At 41.1% G+C, this 6,679-nt stretch overlaps 1 pseudogene; it reads left to right on the top strand.

Annotated features, from left to right (window-relative positions):
• LOC100946591 overlaps positions 1–1,667 on the top strand; it is a 5,211-nt pseudogene extending 3,544 nt beyond the window's left edge.
• The last annotated feature ends 5,012 nt before the right edge of the window (positions 1,668–6,679 follow it).

Here is a 6,679-nt window from a genome sequence, read left to right as displayed (position 1 = left end):
CAATCAAGGCAGGATGTCTAATCCTCCTACAAAGAGGGCACCACAGAAGAGGGTGCTAAATATGGGTGACTGACTATACAGTTTGCCACACAGGTAAATTTACACTTCTGCCTCTCCTCCCAACCCCTGTAGAGCACAGAGCAGGCATAGCCTGGCTAATTGCTCAGTCTTAGTTTGGAATTCTTATTCTTAGTTTGGAATAACTAAGGCCGTCTATCAGAGTGGCCACTTCTAAAAGGAATCCACTATTTATATAGGTAAAAATGACTATCTTTCCCAGCTTCCACATCACTCCTCCAATGAAAACTAAAGTCCCACACTTTACTAGATATTTTGATGAATTGATTTGTTACTAAAGAAAGTTAGAACCACAGAGAAAATTATTGATAAAATTGTTATCTTCTTGAGTACATATAGCAGTGGAATGGTCATGTCTATAAGATATCGATGACCCCTAAGAGTGAAAATGGCAGGCTGTGGGCTTTATAATGATGATGAGGGCCAGGGAGCAATTGTGGGTGAGTAATTCTGGGGTATAAGTGAATGAAGATAATGTGAAAAGTCCCCATTCCCGTGTTCAGAGCCAAACTTTGAGGATACTGAAGCTCTTGTGAATGCTCTGGCAAAAATCCAGTACCCTGTCACATGAGGGCTGGCCCCCCACCAAACGCCAGGCTTGTAAGTGCCAGAGAAATCCTCCCAGGAACCTGGGGGGCATGATCTTGATATCCTCTCAGAGTTGATTGCAATTAGAGAGGCGGCTCACCCAAGAGATGTCTCCATCTCCATAAAAACCTCCTTACTCCTGCGTTGGGACGGTTGAGGTGAGAAGCCTGCAGGTCTTCTGTCCCAATAGCCTGACCGGGACTCTGTGCTCCAGATTGCCAGAAAAGAGACCAGAACCAAGGAGAGAAGGTGACAGGTGGAAAGATAAATGTGAAGAAAGTAGCAGAAAGTGATAAAATGAGGAAAATACTGGCTGAGAATAAGAAGAGCATTGGTCAGATGATAAAGGATGAACACAGAGAGAAGTTGGTCTCTCACCAAATGTGCAGCAGCTGATCCTGGAGAAGGAGCAAGACCTGGATGACCTGAACTTGGTGGAGAAGTCTCTGACTGAGCTGGGCATGGTGGCTCATGCCTGTAATCCTAGCACTCTGAGAGGCTAAGGTGGGTAGATTGCCTGAGCTCAGGACCTCCAGACCAGCCCGATCAAGAGTGAGACTCCATCTCTACTAAAAAATAGAAAAACTACCTGGCCGTGGTGGTAGGTGCTTGTAGTCCCAGATACTTGGAAGGCTGAGGCAAGAGGATCTCTTGAGTCCAAAGGTTTGAAGTTTCTGTGAGCTACTATCTTTTCAGGAGATATGAAAAGGTGAAGGAGGTCCTGGAAGGCTTCCTCAAGAATAAAAATATACTAAAGAGATGTGTGCAGAAATAGCTGTCCCAAGTGAAGAAAAAGGAGCAAAGGTACTGGGCCCTGAAGGTACACACAGAGAAGAAACTGGGCAGGGCCAATGCTGAGCTCACCTAGGTTTGAGGTAGGACACAGCAGGGGCTAGCCACTCACCAGGCCAGCCTGCAGATGGAGGCTGTGTATGTATGTCCTGGAGAAAACACTGGAGCAGAAGAATAACAAGATAGAAGAGCTCACCAAGATGAACTGATTGCAAAAATGAGGGAAAGCTAACTCTGAACCAAATGTTTGGACTTGATGGTGTAATATGACCATCAGCCATACTGCTGTTCCTCCAATCACATGGATAGATTCTGTTTTCACTTTCATATCTGCACTACTATACTTACTTTCTAAATAAAGTTGATTTGATTATATGCAGAAATAAGACTAGCCAAATTCTTGCTATTGGTTTGCATTTTCTTAGTATAATTCATGGCAAGTTGACCTCAGAGTTCCTATCTCAGGGAGATTGTCTGACTCTCTAACAAAAGGCAAATTGCTGACCTTGGCCTTGCCCTTTGTACATAGATCTCAGGGTAAGCATTTTTTTGGTTTGAACATCAGCATGTACAGCGTGCATAAGGAATCTGGCCTTAAAGAGTATAAACTTAATTGGTATTTTCTAATTGTTTTAAAAGAAATGCATTATTTCAAATAAAATTCTGTCTTAAATAAACTTTTTCTGGATCTTGAAAACACTCCCTATAAATTACTGGTATCAAAGTAGTAAGGAAAAGATACAAGAAAAAGACACCACAGAACTCATCATAGTTTACTGGAAGACATGTATTTTACCACAAATATGGGAATAATATTTTCAGATATTCACAGTTCCTATTTTTTAACTCCTTTAACTTCTTCCCATTTCTTGGGGAACATGTATTGCCTCAGAGCAATGGCAGATTTGGTGAGTATAAGCAATCATTGGTCAGTTTTGACTTTGTAGAGCCCGCAGCAGAAACAACTGTATGGAAATCAAAGCTTTCCATGTATAAGAAGTAGGATATTTGAAATTTTTATAAGGCATACATAGATTTCAAAGAGTCAAATCTTGAAGGATTACATTTGGAGTTTTATTTATTTGCTTTTACTAAACACTAAAGCAAAGAGCAGAGGGAGCTTGATAAACTATGCACAGGCCCTCAAACAGTCTGCCCACTGGTGACCTAAAGACATTTCCATTCATATCCCAGTGACCAAAGCAAGTCACACGGTCCTTCCAAGTTCAATCAAGGCAGGATGTCTAATCCTCCTACAAAGAGGGCACCACAGAAGAGGGTGCTAAATATGGGTGACTGACTATACAGTTTGCCACACAGGTAAATTTACACTTCTGCCTCTCCTCCCAACCCCTGTAGAGCACAGAGCAGGCATAGCCTGGCTAATTGCTCAGTCCCCTCATGCTTGACACCCTTGGAACTCAGACATGAACTGTTTAGCTGATAGGGCCCAGGAGAGCTGAGAAAGCCTCAGTTTGTGAAATCCTTTTATAGAGATATTTTTGTCTGGAAACACTTTCAGTCAGCCCCCCCCCCATACACACATTTTTGTCAAGAAGAAAATGACCTCATAATGAGAGAGGGGAAAATAACCACAAAGTTAAAATGATAGACAAGGAATGAAAGAATCGGGCCAATAGTAATGTATGAAATATCCTACTTTTGATTTTCCATGTAGGAAACACTTAAGATTGACTTAAAATTGATTTTCAATATTCTTATCAATATTCTTAGCCGCTGTTGTCTATTTCCTAGGATAAGATGGATGTAGTGCCTCCCTCCAGTCTCCCACCTCCCTATCTTCCCTTCCCACTTTCCTCTCTAGTTAACACTGGCTGTCCTTTTAAACGCAGTCAAAAACATAGCCTATTTGCATATTAATCCAGCAACTACAAAGGACATCAGCACACCTAAGGATGCCTGAGATTAGGACCCAATGTAACAAGGGCCTTTGAGTCTTAGACTGATAAAATGCAAAGTGACATTTCACAGAAGGAGAGAGCTTCTGTTTTTTTACCTTAATGTTTAGAGATGGCCCCTGGGAGGAATTGTTGTTCTGTCTCAGGGCTTCACAGATGTGTCAGATTAGAGACCCACCCACTGGAAACATTTCAGGACGTCAGTCAACTGCTCCCTGGGGCTTTCCTAATGACTGGCCCCTGTCTGGGTTGGTTAACTCAGTTGGATGCAGCTTGTAGTGTTAATTCAGTGGGGCTAATTAGACCAAGGTCATGGGTTTGATTTTCTTGGTTTTCTTTTTTTTTTTTTTCCCCAGAGAAAAACCATTTCCAGCTCCTTATAGACCAACTTAAAAATAAGTACTATTGTCCTAAGGAGAATGAACTAACATAGCGGGGATATAGCTGTACAAACTACCAGGCAGCCCTCCTTTCTGGAATGCAAAGAATACTCTAGTACATGTGCTGTACCATAGACATTCGTAAACATTAGCTTCGGCTTAATAGAATGGGCACAGGAAGAGAGTTTGCAACGAGCTTTGGCTCACTTGGGGGGCTGATAGGCAGTGCTAATAGTGGCTATGTCACTGAGCCTTCCGCTACAGTTCAGTATTTGTGATTCTAAACGTGATGGGTAACAGGCAATGAGATTTCTCACGGGACAAGGTCAGCAAACCACATTGTCCTCTGGAAGGCACTGATTGAGTCATCTGTTCCCAGAGGACAGGAGCTTGCCGTGGGTACCTTCCTTCCCTTACTTCATGGCATGAGGTTGTTTCCTGTCTGGCTGCCTCTTTAACTCTGCCAGGGTAAAACCTCTACCCCACTGAAATGCTCCTCTGGAAACTCTCAGTTTGGCCTTGAGAAGTAGCACAACCTATAAATTAATACTACCTCCCTCTTTAGTGAATAAGATATGGCATTTCTCCTTGCTCTTTTGAAATTTTTATTTGTGCCATGAATAATTTCATTGTGAAACTAGGGTAGGCATAACTCAAAACAATTAGCCAAATCCCTCTCATCATGGACTCTGAGATCCTTGCGAAAGGACATGCATATTAAGTACCAACCTACATTGTAAAGGAGAATTTTGTAACTCAAGTTTGTGTCCCTTCAGGTGGGGCTTCCCTTTGTGTAATTGTGACCTGGACATATTGTTGTTAGGGCCAAGATTTGTATCTTGAGTAGAGGGTTCATTTCTCTGAAAACTAAGGTTACTTTGAGAGCTTTTTACCCAACTATTGGCTTTAAGTGCCAGAAAACAAACAATCAAAAACCTCTATTCCATAGTTTTGGCTGGGACCAGGCTTGAACCTGCTATCCCCCGGTATATGGGGCTGGCGCTCTACTCCTTGAGCCACAGGTGCTGCCCTCCTCTATCTCATAGTCACAAAAATTCTGGACACAACCAGTCACTTATTATATCTGCAATTGGCCATTAAGAGAATCAGCCCAGTGGGTACTAATACCTTGTGTCCTACGCAAGGATGTGCCAGGCTAGTGAATCAAGTGTAGAAGTTAGCAAACTAGGATATAGGAAGCCTAGGGTTTGCTGAATCTGTCATAAATCTCTTTTTGCCTCATTTGTAATCTGGCTGAGGCATATAACAAATAAAGAACCCAGTCTCTTTAAAAATGAGATTCAGCATACGGTCAGCCTTTCGTATCCACAGCTTCAGTGTCTGTGAATTCAAGCAGCTGTGGATCAAAAATATTTGGGAAAAACCCCCAAATAATACAACAATAGAAAATACCTAAAAATGTAGTATGCCATAATTTGTATAACATTTACCTTGTTTTGGGTATTATAATAAATCTAGAGATAATTTAAAGTATATGGGAGGATTTGGGTATCCTTGGGGGTCTTGAAACCAATTCCTGGCAGATATCAAGCAACAACATACAGATTAAGTCAAACTAATAATACTTTCATCTTGCCTTATTAATAGACCCGCCACCAATCTGTTCCCATTGATGCTTTGCCCTCAGCAATCACTCTTCCTCCAAGGCAGTGGTTAGTATGCCCCATTTGCTCTGTTGGCCTGTTGAAGAAAAGACACCAGTTGGTGCTGGGAACATCAGCTCATCTTCCTCCTTCTCCCATTCCATCACTAAAGGAAACATTACTAAAAGAAAGTCTTTTACACAGAGCTATGAGGTTCTCTGTTTAATTTAATAATTATTAATATTTGATAACTTTAGCTCGATTTCATCTGCTTAAATAATGTGGAGGGATAGGATTAAGATTTTAAAAAGTCTGACACTGGGATAAAAAGAAAAGGAGAGAACAGGAAGCTCAAGGCAGCAGCATTGATTTGCCAATTCTTCCCAAACTCCTGGGGAGCCTATTATATTTTCATTGCACACTGAACTGAGTAGCATTTAATATTTTTTTGAAAAGTCAATCAGCTCTGGCAGTGCCTCTGGCTCAAGGAGTAGGGCGACGGCTTCATATACTGGGGGTGGTGGGTTCAAGCCCAGCCCCTACCAAAAACTGCAAAAAAAAAAAAAAGCCAATCAGTTCCACAAATGGGACCAGTCTCTATAACTGTGCTGTCAGCTCACTGACCTACTAGCCACATGTGGCTCTTTACATTTACGTTGATTAAAACAAAAAAATCAGTTCTTCAATTGCATTAGCAACATTTCAAGTGCTTGATAGACACATGTGGTTAGTGGCTAGAGATTAGTGAGTGCATCTATAGATAATTTCCATCACTGTGGGAAGTTCTGTAGAACAATGTTGTTTTAGAAAATTTGAGAATCTAAACCTTCACTCAGATGATAAGAGCACATTATATAAGTATGTAATATTTTTCTGGAAATAACTTTTTTCTTGGTGTTGGAGTAAATAACTTCTGCTCAGGTATCTGTGATTATAGAACAGGCTAATGTTTTCTTTTGGTTTTTTTTTTTTTTTTTTTTTGCAGTTTTTTAGCCGGGGCTGGGTTTGAACCCACCACCTCCTGTATATGGGGCCTGCACCCTATTCCTTTGAGCTACAGGCACTGCCCCAGGCAAATGTTTTCTCATCGTGCTGATAAATGATGTGACAAAGGGAAGGATGTTGATTCTATCAGAATGCTTTGTATGTGCTTTAGACACTGAGTTAGGTATATTATTTATTACCTCACTTAGGACACAGCATACTTTCAAGAGAGGTTGTATAATTATTTTTATTTTTATTAATGGAGAGAGGACCCAGGCCTTATAATTAGTAAGTGAATATAAACAAGTTAAAATTCAGCTTTGTGTGATACTCA

Source organism: Otolemur garnettii, unplaced genomic scaffold (assembly GCF_000181295.1).
Source record: "Otolemur garnettii isolate 467f Iridium unplaced genomic scaffold, OtoGar3 scaffold00012, whole genome shotgun sequence".
Classification (NCBI taxonomy): Eukaryota; Metazoa; Chordata; class Mammalia; order Primates; family Galagidae; genus Otolemur; species Otolemur garnettii.
Note: the sequence above shows the minus strand (reverse complement) of the source record. Positions and strands in the feature narration are given on the sequence as shown.